Raw genomic sequence first — 16,029 nt, 5'->3', positions numbered from 1 at the left:
TGGTTCCCAGAACTAGTTTTGCCTCACTATTACCTATATGGAGCTTTACAGAGATTTCAAAATCCCACCTCAAATTTATTAATCAGAATCTCTGTAAATGCTGTCCAGAAATCTATTCCCAATCCAAGATACTATTATTATGAATGATACTTAAATAACTTCAGTTCAGTTCAGTCATTCAGTCGTGTCCAACTCTTTGCGACCCCATGAATAACAGCATGTCAGGCCTCCCTGTCCATCACGAAGTCCCGGAGTTTACTCAAACTCATGTCCATTGAGTCAGTGATGCCATTCAGCCATCTCATCCTCTGTCATCCCCTTTTCCTCCTGCCCCCAATCCCTCTCAGCATCAGGGTCTTTTCCAATGAATCAACTCTTCGCATCAGGTGGCCAAAGTATTGGAGTTTCAGCTTCAACATCAGTCCTTCCAGTGAACACCCAGGACTGATCTCTTTTAGGATGGACTGATTGGATGTGCTTGCAGTCCAAGGGACTCTCAAGAGTCTTCTCCAACACCACAGTTCAAAAGCATCAATTTTTCAGCGCTCAGCTTTCTCTACAGTCCAACTCTCACATCCATACATGACCACTGGAAAAACCATAGCCTTGACTAGATGGACCTTTGTTGGCAAAGTAATGTCTCTTTTTAATATGCTATCTAGGTTGGTCATAACTTTTCTTCCAAGGAGTAAGCATCTTTTAATTTCATGGCTGCAATCACCATCTGCAGTGGTTTTGGAGCCCAAAAAAATAAAGTCTGACACTGCTTCCACTGTTTCCCCATTTAAATAACTTCAGTCATTCGCTAATATCTCACAGCAGCAACAAAACTAGAATTGAAATTTTGTGTATGTCAGCTTGAGCTTTTCTGTTATACAATGGATCTCTAGAGTCAACTACAATGTTATGGTGCCCTTAGGAGTCAAATTAGTCTTTTAAGTTAGATAAAATGGACAAATTCCTAGAAAGACACAAATTGTCAACTTAATTTAAAAATTGCCTGAATAGTCCCATATATGCTAAAGAAATCAAACTCGAAATAAAAATCTTCCCACAAAGAAGAATGATAGGGAAAGATAACAAGGGGAATTAGGAAATTTTGGAAAATGATAGATAGGTTACTTTTATTGTGGTGATGTTTTCAAAGGTGAACACATGTTTCAAGACATCAAATTGTACATCAAATATTTACATATGTGCAATTTATTGAATGTTAAAGAAACTGAGAAAAATATGATGTAAAAAACACTGACTGCATTCACTAAAGCTGTGATAGTTTATAGACAATTTACTCAAGAGGATACCAAAAATTAACAAACAGAAACATGTAGCTCCAAACTTCAAAAGTGGTCAAAGAGAACCTTCAAGTAGAGAGTAAAAATGCTTCAAGTTTAATGACATGGTAGATCTTCTAGAGTGTTATTTTCCTTTTCTGGGTCAAATGTGATTGTTTGAATTTCTGATTTTAAAAAATATGATTTTTTTTAAAAAAATCTTCTGCTTATTATACTAATGGAGAAAGAAAATTATAATAACTATCACTGGAATATGGACACTACTCATTTCTCTCAGTTCTTAACACTAATATCTGCTCCTTTTGTATTTGGAGGCCTCTTAGGAGAATAAAGTAAAATAATGTGTCTGAAAGAAAAAGTTTTTCCTACAAAGGGTTTAAAGTTTCTGACACCTTGAGTCAGTAGGACTCATAGGGTGGAATAGAAAACATTGTATTCTTTTCTTGTCTGCCTGTAGATATCCATTCAAAGGTGATTATTTCGACCTCCAGCAGCCCCCACACATACTTCTGGTTTACACTAGAATCTTGGGAAAGTCCTGTGATTTTTCTGATAAAGCTCACATAATTAAAAAGTCTTCTTCAGCCTCTCAAGCTGTTCTGGGGCCTTAATGACTGTGTTCTGCTCTGTGTACTACCAGCTCTGTATTAAATTTAGTGCTCAAGTGTCTTCCCTGATTTAGACTGACCACCTACAGTGGAGGATGGTAGCATGAATGTCTCCTTTTCTTTTTTTCCTTTGTGCTTCAAAACCTATTCCCTCCGCTTGCTACTATGAATGTGTCATCTCTCTAGGATCTAAACAGGAGGTAAAATAGGAAAAAGGACAAAAGACTTACTATATAATGGGTACCAGTATCTCTGTATTGCCTTTTAAAGCAGACCAAGGGAGCATTCATGGGTTCTTGGGAGACCCTCATCACAGGAAAGCTTTTACTAACAGTTCTCAATGCAGGTACTCCTTGCGTAATTGTTTATAACTCTTTTCTAAGCCGCTGGGTATCTGGTTGTATACTACCAATATCTTTCAGCTGAGTAATCTTTGCCTCTTCAAGAAGTCCTCTTGAACAAGATCTAAAATGACCCTCTACCACCTCATCTCTCCTGAGGACTCACAATCTGTCCCTGGGAAACTGCTTAAACTTCGTTATCATTAAGAATGCAATTGCATGCTATATTTATTTCACCAGGCTTCTCTGGTGCATCCACTGGTAAAGAATCTGCCTGCAGTATGGGAGACCTGGGTTCAATCCCTGGGTTGGGAATATTCCCTGGAGAAGAGAGAGGCTACCCAGTCCAGTATTCTGGCCTGGAGAATTCCATGGATTGCATAATCCATGGGGTCGCAAAGAGTTGGACTCAATGGAGAGACTTTCACTTTATTTTCTAGGACTGTGTAACAAAGTACCACAAACTAGGGGGATTAAAATCAGAAATATATTGTCTCCCAATTCTGGAGACTAGAAGTCCAAAAGAAGGTGTTGGCAGGGCCATGCTCACTCAGAAACCTGTAGGGGAAAATCACTACTGGCCTCTTGTACCTTCTAGTATTTGCCAGTAATCCTTGGCATTCCTTGGCTTTATAGATACATCACTCCAATCTCTGCCTCTGTCATCACATGGACACTATCTTCCTGTGTGTCTCTGTCTCTCCTCCTCTTAAAAGGACACTAGTCTTACTGAATTAGGGCCCACCATAATTCAGTATTGCCTCATCTCAACTTGAATACATCTACCAAGACCTTATTTCCAAATTAGGTTACACTTATAGGTACTGGGGGTTGGAACTTCAACAAAGTTTTTAAAAGGGAAGAAATTCAACCCACAACACATACTAACCATTCCAATGGTAGTCCTGAGCCCTAGTGCCTCTAAATCTTCAAGTTGATGCTTACTTTGCAGATTTCTGAAACATGAGACAAGCACCAACCTCAGTATCCCTTAAGCTCTCTGAACGACTTCTTTAGAGCTCCTGTTATTGCACTGAGGTGAGAGTCAAACACCCTCTTCCCGTCCAACATCCACTTCCTTTAAATTCCCACATAGATGGTTCAGCATGGACCATGGGAAGAGGTAGCAATCATTGTATTATGACCTCAGTCAAAGCTGAAACCAAAATAGCTCAATATTTACATATACAATTATGGGAGTAGTTTAACAATATTTCTGTTAAAGCAGATGCATACCAAGCACATGCACATATGTCATCAGAAATTTCATTCTCAAAGGTTTAAATAAAATCCTACTTCTCCCAAAATAAAAGTTTTTGCCTTCTTATTGCCTCCTTGATGGGTGAAGCTAGATGATCTTTATTAAAAAGGTGCGTGGTATTGTTGTTGTTCAGTCACTAAGTCATATCTGCCTCTTTGTGATCCCATGGACTGCAGCACACCAGGCTTCCCCGTCCTTCACTATCTCCTGCTGCTGCTAAGTCACTTCAGTCGTGTCCGACTCTGTGCGACCCCATAGATGGCAGCCTACCGGGCTCTGCTGTCCCTGGGATTCTCCAGGCAAGAACACTGGAGTCAGTTGTCATACTATCGCCTGAAGTTTGTTCAAATTTGTGTCCATTGAGTCAGTGATGCTATCTAAACATCTCATCCTCTGCTGCTCTCTTCTGCTTTTGCCTTCAACCTTTCCCAGCATCAGGGTTTTTGTGTATCCATAGGTAATAAATCCAAAAGCACAATAACTAAAATCAATCTTGAATAAGACTGAAATTAGCTGTACCCAAAAAAGACATCCCTCCAAAATATTTTTGTTAAATACGTAATAAAATTGTTACTTTGACATCTTTCACATAATTGGCTTGTGGGTGAAATTCAGATGAGAATTAAAATGGCTGAAAATAAACATGAAAAAGCAAAAGTGAAAGAAGAAACTTAAAAGATGGGAATAATCAAGAAACTGAGTAATTGTTTTTAGAGTTATTGAAGACATTTAAAATGATAAAAGGTAGAGTAAAAAGTGGTTTTATATCACATGAGTCATGAAGAAGCTAACATTTGTAGAATCTATTGTGAGAAAAGGATTAGCTGCACATATAAAATATAACATTATATGACTGCATTTATAATCATTCTTGAACGATGGAATGTACATGATCACATACTTATAATATGCATGGCCACCCACTGCATAGCTCATGGCCCCATTGATCACGATTTTACTTACTAAGTACCAAGAGCTATATGAATTCTACTTGGGAGAGGATTACGAGTTAATTCTTCTTTTCTCAGTTTAATCAAACAATACCTTTTTTTTCTACCAATATATATTGATACATCCATTTGAGCTTTTAATCTAATTGTGTATGTCCAAACTACATCATTGTGTCAAAAAAGCTGCTTTGTGCTATAACAATTCTAATGATGTATAGTAACACGTCTCCCTCCTCTGACTGCCTGCATTTACACACTATTAATTTAACCTGCTTCCCTAATATATGCTTTATTCAATTATATCAAATTACACTATTCTCTGTATAGTACTTTTTGTAAGTCAGGCCAGCATCAGTGACATGTAAGTGGTTAGAATTACAAAATCTTCTTAGGAAAACCCAGCTATGACATTCTCTCACTTCTTTATTTCACCACTCCAACCTCTAGCTCTTTGAGACCCTCCATTCTCCCATAGAATGATTCCAACAGATCTGTTTAGTTCCCATTTTATGACTGAAAGTCGTCAAACTGATCTCAGCTCCAGCTCATCATCCAAACTTTTGAATAAACATTGAAAACACATGCTATATTTGAGCAACAAACACTCCAAGCAAGTTGGGGTTCATTTATATGGAACTCAATGGAGAACCTTAGAAAATGTGGGAGGTGGAAACAGTAGTTTTTCACTCCTTTCTGTTACATTCCACACAATAAATAGCATTCATCTCACACACTAGTAAATTAATGCTCAAAATTCTCCAAGCCAGGCTTCAACAATACGTGAACCGTGAACTTCCAGATGTTCAAGCTGGTTTTGGAAAAGGCAGAGGAACCAGAGATCAAATTGCCAACATCTGTTAGATTATAAAAAAAGCAAGAGAGTTTCAGAAAAACATCTTCTGCTTTATTGACTATGCCAAAGCCTTTGACTGTGTGGATCACAACAAACTGTGGAAAATTCTGAAAGAGATGGGAATACCAGACCACCCGACCTGCCTCTTGAGAAACCTATATGCAGGTCAGGAAGCAACAGCTAGAACTGGACATGGAACAACAGACTGGTTCCAAATTGGAAAAGGAGTACGTCAAGGCTGTATATTGTCACCCTGTTTATTTAACTTATATGTAGAGTGCATCATGAGAAATGCTGGGCTGGATGAAGCACAAGCTGGAATCAAGATTGCCAGGAGAAATATCACTAACACAGATATGCAGATGACACCACTCTTATGGCAGAAAGGGAAGAAGAACTAAAGAGCTCCTTGATGAAAGTGAAAGAGGAGAGTAAAAAAGTTGGCTTACAGCTCAACATTCAGAAAACTAAGATCATGGCATCTGGTCCCATCACTTCATGGCAAATAGATGGGGAAACAGTGGAAACAATGTCAGACTTTATTTTGGGGGCTCCAAAATCACTGCAGATGGTGACTGCCACCATGAAATTAAAAGACGCTTACTCCTTGGAAGAAAAGTTACGAGCAACCTAGACAGCATATTAAAAAGCAGACACATTACTTTGCCAACAAAGGTCTGTCTAGTCAAAGGTATGGTTCTTCCAATAGTCATGTATGGGTGTGAAAGTTAGACTATTAAGAAAGCTGAGCATTGAAGGAATTGATGCTTTTGAACTGTGGTATTGGAGAAGACTCTTGAGAGTCCCTTGGACTGCAAGGAGATCCAACCAGTCCATCCTAAAGGAAATCAGTCCTGGGTGTTCATTGGAAGGACTGATGTTGAAGCTGAAACTCCAATACTTTGGCCACCTGATGCGAAGAACTGACACACTGGAAAAGACCCTGATGCTGGGAGGGATTGGGGGCAGGAGGAGAAGGAGACGACAGAGGATGAGCTGGTTGGATGGCATCACCGACTCGATGGACATGGGTTTGAGTAAACTCCAGAGTTGGTGATGGACAGGGATGCCTGGCGTACTGCATTTCATGGGGTCGCAGAGAGTTGGACATAACTGAGAAACTGAACTGAAGCATCATTTTCTCCCTCTTCTTGCCCGCCCTCCCCTGCCAGCAAAATGCCTTTCATACTCCAGTTCTCTAGCACTAACATGATGGTCAAAATGTGAAATTGGCCTAAATTCATTTACCAGGAGGCATTATATGTCTAATAACTTATACCTTAGGAATAATCATATTTCTAAATACAAAGGGAAGAAACTCTTTAAAAACTGGGACAAGTACAAAAATCAATGAGTTGCAGAACTGGAATAAACATGAATCTCTCCTCAGATCTCCTTTTATTCAACAGACGTTTTGAGGGCCAATATATATTTTCATGATGATAACATCCTTTTATATTATCCCAATCTATTCTCTCCCAGTATTAGTTGAACATTTATCTATTTCTCTCTGACCCGTGAACTTCTTTCAGGCCAGAGTAATAGCTTATTTAGTATTGACACGATAAATGTTTGAGAGTTCAGTTCTATCCAGTTCCTCACTTCATAGTTACGGGAAAGAATATACTGGAATGTTCGGGGACTTCCCCAATATCATACATATGGTCAGTGGAAAACAAGTGAAAACCACTAGCATTTTAGGCACTGGTATAGAAAAATACCAATGATTCAAACCTAGAATAAGCTGGGAGGAAGATGGCAGAGGATGTGAACATTGTACAGATAATGTCTGGAGTATTAGGGGGTTTTGGACCTTGAGTATAAAGGATTTCAGGGGGCCTATAAATTCTATTTTTCAAACTCTTGAAGGTATTTAATATGACAAATGAATATACTTTTGTGTCTATCTTCAGAGACAATAATAAAATCAAGGTTTTGGGAAGTGAAAGGAAATCAGATAACTATCGGTCTAGGTATAACTGATTTATTGAATCAGCTGGACTCAGTAGGATGCAAATAGAAAGAAAGCAGGAAAGGAAGGAAGGAAGGGTGAAAAGGACGGAAGAAGAAAACAGTCCCTCTGCCCATTCAAACACACTCAGGGGATCACTCTCTCCCCAGCACTAATGGCATCTAGGGCCAGCCTCCTAGACCCATCTAGTCACAAGAACAGTCTCATCTCAATAATTTTAAAAGCCTCATCCAATAATGTAAAAATTCTGAACCTTATCCTCTTGGAAGCTCTCTCTTCCCTCCCTTCCCTGTATCTGGACTGGAAATCAGAAATGCATGAATGACTGATCACCTCTCTCTTCCCAGTTCCTCCTCTCCTCTTCATTCATTTGATGGCTCCAGGATCAGATACAGAGAGTGAACAAAGCTGTGCGAGGCTGGTGGAGTTACTGTGATCGATTGTCTTATCAGTGTTTGTGCAGACTCCTTGTAGCTCTTCCATTGAAGATCCTTGTCTGCAGTTCACTCACCCTGAACAAGGCTGTTTCTCCAACTGGCAGTTCAAGGCTAATCTGGACCTCTGATGATCACCTCTGCTGAGGTCTTCTTGCCCCTTTAGTCAGTCCTTGTAGGTAGGATACCTTTCAAACTGACCTAAGTCAGTTCCCTTCAAGTCTACATGTTGGTGCAGGCAGAGTTGGAGCAAATACAGCTCATTCCAAAGATTCACTTCCGTCTGCCACCAGGAAGGGGCAGGTCCAGTCACAGCCTCTGACTGTTAGACTGAAATCATGCAGGGCCTCATGGGACCTTCTTGGGACAGACCCCTCCTCTCCATATCCTCTGCCTGCCTCCTGTTTGTAGAAAAGCTGCAGTTGCTCAGGCCTCCCTTCTGTCCCAAAAGCCTGGCTCAAGAATTAATGACTGAAAGGATGTGAACATGTAGTGGCAAATGAAGCAGTTGGGCAAGACAAGGTAACAATTGACACAGTGCATTATCCATATGGCAGTCACAGAAATAAACAGATAGCAGTACCTGATGCACACTTCCTGAATTGATTTACAGATACTAAAATCCCCATGGATGGAAAAACTTAACTACTTGATGACCAGGAGACCTACTGGAACCTGAGGATTGGTAATGTTAATCTCTGTGACATCACGTTGTTAGGTCACCATCAACCAATCAGAAATGTTCATGAAACTGATCACATACCATGGTACACCCCTCCTTCACCTTGCCTTTAAAAATGCTTTGCTCGAGAGGGAGGAGCCAAGATAGCGGAGGAATAGGATGGGGAGACCACTTTCTCCCCTACAAGTTCATCGAAAGAACATTTGAACGCTGAGCAAATTTCACAAAACAACTTCTGATCGCTAGCAGAGGACATCAGGCGCCCAGAAAAGCAGCCCATTGTCTTCGAAGGGAGGTAGGACAAAATATAAAAGATAAAAAGGGAGACAAAAGAGCTAAAAAGGATGGAGACCTGTCCCAGGAAGGGAGTCTTAATAGAGGAAGTTTCCATTCACCAGGAAATCCTCGCACTGGTGGGACTGGGGGAAGTTTTCGGCAATCTAACTGGGAGGAAAATTTAAATAAGGCCCACAGATTACGTGCCTAAAAGCAACTCCCAGCAGAAAAGTACCCCAGACGCCCGCACCCACCAGCAACAAGCGGGGGTGGAACCGAGAGGAGCGGGCGGCATTGCTTAGGGTAAGGACCGGCCCGAAGACCCTGAGAGCAATCGGAGGGAGCTTTTTTAAACTGTGGGATAGCAAGGGACAAAATTAACTGGCCCGAACACACTGCCGGTGGTTCGCAAAACAAAGGGACTGAGAAACTCCAGAGAATAGCCGGCCCATCCCCGCTGGAGGTAGGAGGCAGCGGGGAGGGGAAAAGGGCAAACTCAGCCCCTGAGAAGCCACCCCCTCCCACACTGCAAACAGACCCCCGGTTCCTATCTAAAGACTTCTTGAGACCCAACTGGCGGTGCGTGCTGGGGCCGTGGAGGGAAAAAGCGCGCCATACCCGGGGAGAGTGCGCCCAAGCCTCTGGCTGCCTGAACCGCTCAGGCCAGGAAAGGCACAAAACGCAGGCGCAACCGAATCCGCGCTTTTGTGGAGTGGAGTACCCGAAAACTGGAACGGCCCTCAACGCAGGGCCCGCTCCATATAGAGCAGCCGGGAGCCTGAGCAGTGTAGACGGGGAAAGCACTGACACCCGTGAGCTGGGCAAACCCAGTGTGGCCGGAACACGGTGAGCGCTATCCACACAGAGCGGTTTCTGTCTGCAGCACCCCGCCCTCCCCGTAGCAGGACTGAACTGAACTAGAGAACCTAAATAAGAGATCATCTCTGCCCGCCTGTGTCTGGGCGGAAATTAGACACTGAAGAGAAAATAAACAAAGGGAACCGCTTCAGAAAGGACCAGTGCAACAGATTAAAATCCCTGAAGGTGACACTGACTACACCGGAAGGGGCCTATAGATATCGAGAAGTGTAAGCTGGAGAGAGGAGCTATCTGAAATTGAACTGAACCTACACTGACCGCAACAAATCCACAAAAATTCCTAGATATATATGTATATATTTTTTTAATAAAAAAATTTTTTTTTCTTTCCTTTTTTTAATTTAATTTTTTATTTTTTCTCTTTTATTTTCTTTTAAAATTCCCTATTACTCCCCCATTACTCCTCAACCTTCATTTTCATATATTTTTACGATTTTTTTTAATGAGGGGAAAAAAAATTTTTTTTTTCTTTTTCTTGTTTTTCTCTCCTATTTCCTTTTAAAGTTCTCTAATACTCCTCTATTATTCCTTAATTTTCATTTTCATTTCACTATAACCTTGCCAAAAAAAAAAAGAGAGAGAGAGAGAAACCCTATTTTTTAAACCGAACTTCATATACATTTCTAAATTTTTTGTGTGTGTGTTTTTGTTTTTAAATATTGTATTTCAAAGAGTCTAACCTCTACACTAGATTTTTAATCTTTGTTTTTCAGTATGTGATATAGATTTTGGACATTTAAGAATCCAATATTCAGTTCCCATTTCTATTCAGGAGTGTGGTGATTACTCTCCCACTTTTCACTCTCTGTTTTCTACCTCAGAACACCTCTATTTCCTCCTTTCCCCTTCTCTTCCCAATCCAATTCTGTGAATCTTTGTGGGTGTCTGGGCTACAGAGAACACTTTGGGAACAGATAACTGCGTAGATCTGTCTCTCTCCTCTTGAGTCCCCTTTTTCTCCTCCTGCTCACCTCTATCTCCTTCCTCCCTCTCCTATTCTTCATGTAACTCTGTGAACCTCTCTGGTTGTCTCTCACGGTGGAGAATCTTTTCACCATTAACCTAGAAGTTTTATTATCAGTGCTGTATAGTTGGAGAAGTCTTGAGACTATTGGAAGAATAAAACTGAAATCCAGAGGCAGGAGACTTAAGCCCAAAACCTGAGAAAACCAAAAACTCCTGACTACACGGAACATTAAGGAATAAGAGACCATCCAAAAGCTTCCATACCTACACCAAAACCAACCACCACCCAAGAGCCAAAGCTCCAGTACAAGACATACCACGCAAATTCTTTAGCAACGCAGGAACATAGACCTGAGTGTCAACATACAGGCTGTCCAAAGTCACACCTAACACATAGACCCATCGCAAAACTCATTACTGGACACTCCATTGCATTCCATAGAGAAGAAATCCAATTCCACGCACCAGAATGCTGACACAAGCTTCCCTAACCAGGAAACCTTGACAAACCAATCGTCCAACCCCACCCACTGGGTGAAACCTCCACAATAAAAAGGAACCACAGACCACCAGAATACAGAAAGCCCACTCCATACACAGCAATCTAAACAAGATGAAAAGGCAGAGAAATACCCAACAGGCAAAGGAACATGAAAAAAGCCCACCAAGTCAAACAAAAGAGGAGGAAATAGGGAATCTACCTGCAAAAGAATTTAGAATAATGATAATAAAAATGATCCAAAATCTTGAAAACAAAATGGAGTTACAAATAAATAGCCTGGAGACAAAGATTGAGAAGATGCAAGAAATGTTTAACAAGGACCTAGAAGAAACAAAAAAAAGTCAATTAAAAATTAATAATGAAATAAATGAGATCAAAATCACTCTGGAGGGAACCATGAGTAGAATAACAGAGGCAGAAGATAGGATAAGTGAGTTAGAAGATAAAATGGTGGAAATAAATGAAGCAGAGAGGAAAAAAGAAAAAAGAATCAAAAGAAGTGAGGACCACCTCAGGGACCTCTGGGACAATGTGAAACACCCCAACATTCGAATCATAGGAGTCCCAGAAGAAGAAGACAAAAAGAAAGGCCATGAGAAGATACTCGAGGAGATAATAGCTGAAAACTTCCCTAAAATGGGGAAGGAAATAGCCACCCAAGTCCAAGAAACCCAGAGAGTTCCAAACAGGATAAACCCAAGGCGATACACCCCAAGACACATATTAATCTAATTAACAAAGATCAAACACGAAGAGCAAATATTAAAAGCAGCAGGGAGAAACAACAAATAACACACAAAGGGATTCCCATAAGGATAACAGCTGATCTATCAATAGAAACCCTTCAGGCCAGAAGGGAATGGCAGGACATACTTAAAGTAATGAAAGAGAATAACCTACAACCTAGATTACTCTACCCAGCAAGGATCTCATTCAGATATGAAGGAGAACTCAAAAGCTTTACAGACAAGCAAAAGCTGAGAGAATTCAGCACCACCAAACCAGCTCTTCAACAAATACTAAAAGATCTTCTCTATACAGGAAACACAGAAAGGTGGTATAAACATGAACCCCAAACAACAAAATAAATGGCAACGGGACCATACCTATCAATAATTACCTTAAATGTAAATAGGTTGAATGCCCCAACCAAAAGACAAAGGCTGGATGAATGGATACAAAAGCAAGACCCCTATATATGCTGTCTATATAGAGAGAGACCCACCTCAAAACAAGGGACACATACAGACTAAAAGTGAAGGGCTGGAAAAAAATATTCCACGCAAACGGAGACCAAAAGAAAGCAGGAGTCACAATACTCATATCAGATAAAATAGACTTTCAAATAAAGGCTGTGAAAAGAGACAAAGATGGACACTACATAATGATCAAAGGATCAATCCAAGAAGAAGATATAGCAATTATAAATATATATGCACCCAACATAGGAGCACCGCAATATGTAAGGCAAACGCTAACGAGTATGAAAGAGGAAATTAATAGTAACACAATAATAGTAGGAGACTTTAATACCCCACTCACAACTATGGATAGATCAACTAAACAGAAATTTAACAAGGAAACACAAACTTTAAAGGACACAATGGACCAGCTAGACCTAATTGACATCTATAGGACATTTCACCCCAAAACAATCAACTTCACCTTTTTCTCAAGTGCACACGGAACCTTCTCCAGAATAGATCACATCCTGGGCCATAAGTCTAGTCTTGGTAAATTCAAAAAGATTGAAATCATTCCAGTCATCTTTTCTGACCACAGTGCAGTAAGATTAGATCTCAATTACAGGAAAAAAATTATTAAAAATTCAAACATATGGAGGCTAAACAACACACTTCTGAATAACCAACAAATCATAGAAGAAATCAAAAAAGAAATCAAAATATGCATAGAAATGAATGAAAATAAAAACACAACAACCCAAAACCTATGGGACACTGTAAAATCAGTGCTAAGGGGAAGATTCATAGCATTACAGGCCTACCTCAAGAAACGAGAAAAAAGTCAAATAAATAACCTAACTCTACACCTAAAGCAACTAGAGAAGGAAGACATGAAGAACCCCAGGGTTAGTAGAAGGAAAGAAATCTTAAAAATTAGGGCAGAAATGCAAGAAGAGACTAAAGAGACCATAGCAAAAATCAACAAAGCTAAAAGCTGGTTTTTTGAAAAAATAAACAAAATTGACAAACCATTAGCAAGACTCATTAAGAAACAAAGGGAGAAGAACCAAATTAACAAAATTAGAAATGAAAATGGAGAGATCACAACAGACAACACTGAAATACAAAGGATCATAAGAGACTACTACCAGCAGCTCTATGCCAATAAAATGGACAACTTGGAAGAAATGGACAAGTTCTTAGAGAAGTATAACATTCCAAAACTGAACCAGGAAGAAATAGAAGATCTTAACAAACCCATTACAAGCAAGGAAATAGAAACTGTAATCAGAAACCTTCCAGCAAACAAAAGCCCAGGACCAGATGGCTTCACAGCTGAATTCTACCAAAAATTTAGAGAAGAGCTAACACCTATCTTACTCAAACTCTTCCAGAAAATTGCAGAATAAGGCAAACTTCCAAACTCATCCTATGAAGCCACCATCACCCTAATTCCAAAACCAGACAAAGATGCCACAAAAAAAGAAAACTACAGGCCAATATCACTGATGAACATAGATGCAAAAATGCTTAACAAAATTCTAGCAAACAGAATCCAACAACATATTAAAAAAATCATACACCATGACCAAGTGGGCTTTATCCCAGGAATGCAAGGATTCTTTAATATCTGCAAATCAATCAATGTAATACACCACATCAACAAACTGAAAGATAAAAACCATATGATTATCTCAATAGATGCAGAAAAAGCCTTTGACAAAATTCAACATCCATTTATGATTAAAACTCTCCAGAAAGCAGGAATAGAAGGAACATACCTCAACATAATAAAAGCTATATATGACAAACCCACAGCAAGCATCACCCTCAATGGTGAAAAATTGAAAGCATTTCCCCTGAAATCAGGAACAAGACAAGGGTGCCCACTCTCACCACTACTATTCAACATAGTTTTGGAAGTGTTGGCTACAGCAATCAGGGCAGAAAAAGAAGTAAAAGGAATCCAGATAGGAAAAGAAGAAGTGAAACTCTCTCTGTTTGCAGATGACATGATCCTCTACATAGAAAACCCTAAAGACTCTACCAGAAAATTACTAGAGCTAATCAACGAATACAGTCAAGTTGCAGGATATAATATTAACACACAGAAATCTCTTGCATTCCTATACACTAACAATGAGAAAACAGAAAGAGAAATTAAGGAAACAATACCATTCACCATTGCAACAAAAAGAATAAAATACTTAGGAGTATATCTACCTAAAGAAACAAAAGACCTCTACATAGAAAACTATAAAACACTGATGAAAGAAATCAAAGAGGACACAAACAGATGGAGAAATATACCGTGTTCATGGATTGGAAGAATCAATATTGTCAAAATGGCTATACTACCCAAAGCAATCTACAGATTCAATGCAATCCCTATCAAACTACCAACGGTATTTTTCACAGAACTAGAACAAATAATTTCACAATTTGTATGGAAATACAAAAAACCTTGAATAGCCAAAGTAACCTTGAGAAAGAAGAATGGAACTGGAGGAATCAACCTGCCTGACTTCAGACTATACTACAAAGCCACAGTCATCAAGACAGTATGGTACTGGCACAAAGACAGAAATATAGATCAATGGAACAGAATAGAAAGCCCAGAGATAAATCCACGAACCTATGGTCACCTTATCTTCGACAAAGGAGGCAAGGATATACAATGGAAAAAAGACGACCTCTTTAACAAGTGGTGCTGGGAAAACTGGTCAACCACCTGTAAAAGAATGAAACTAGAACACTTTCTAACACCATACACAAAAATAAACTCAAAATGGATTAAAGATCTAAATGTAAGACCAGAAACTATAAAACTCCTAGAGGAGAACATAGGCAAAACACTCTCTGACATAAATCACAGCAGGATCCTCTATGTCCCACATCCCAGAATTTTAGAAACAAAAGCAAAAATAAACAAATGGGACCTAATGAAACTTAAAAGCTTTTGCACAACAAAGGAAACTATAAGCAAGGTGAAAAGACAGCCCTCAGATTGGGAGAAAATAATAGCAAACGAAGCAACAGACAAAGGATTAATCTCAAAAATATACAAGCAACTCCTCCAGCTCAACTCCAGAAAAATAAATGACCCAATCCAAAAATGGGCCAAAGAACTAAACAGACATTTCTCCAAGGAAGACATACAGATGGCAAAAAAACACATGAAAAGATGCTCAACATCACTCATTATCAGAGAAATGCTAATCAAAACCACAATGAGGTACCATTATACGCCAGTCAGGATGGCTGCTATCCAAAAGTCTACAAGCAATAAATGCTGGAGAGGGTGTGGAGAAAAGGGAACCCTCTTACACTGTTGGTGGGAATGCAAATTAGTACAGCCACTATGGAAAACAGTGTGGAGATTTCTTAAAAAGCTGGAAATAGAACTGCCATATGACCCAGCAATCCCACTTCTGGGCATACACACCGAGGAAACCAGATCTGAAAGAGACACGTGCACCCCAATGTTCATTGCAGCACTGTTTATAATAGCCAGGACATGGAAGCAACCTAGATGCCCATCAGCAGACGAATGGATGAGGAAGCCGTGGTACATATACACCATGGAATATTACTCAGCCATTAAAAAGAATTCATTTGAATGAGTTCTAATGAGATGGATGAAACTGGAGCCCATTATACAGAGCGAAGTAAGCCAGAAAGATAAAGACCATTACAGTATACTAACACATATATATGGAATTTAGAAAGATGGTAATGATAACCCTATATGCAAAACAGAAAAAGAGACTCAGATGTATAGAACAGACTTGTGGACTCTGTGGGAGAAGGCGAGGGTGGGATGTTT

This window comes from Odocoileus virginianus, chromosome 12 (assembly GCF_023699985.2).
Source record: "Odocoileus virginianus isolate 20LAN1187 ecotype Illinois chromosome 12, Ovbor_1.2, whole genome shotgun sequence".
Classification (NCBI taxonomy): domain Eukaryota; kingdom Metazoa; phylum Chordata; class Mammalia; order Artiodactyla; family Cervidae; genus Odocoileus; species Odocoileus virginianus.
The sequence above is the reverse complement of the archived record's forward strand: the minus strand, read 5'-3'. Positions refer to the sequence as shown.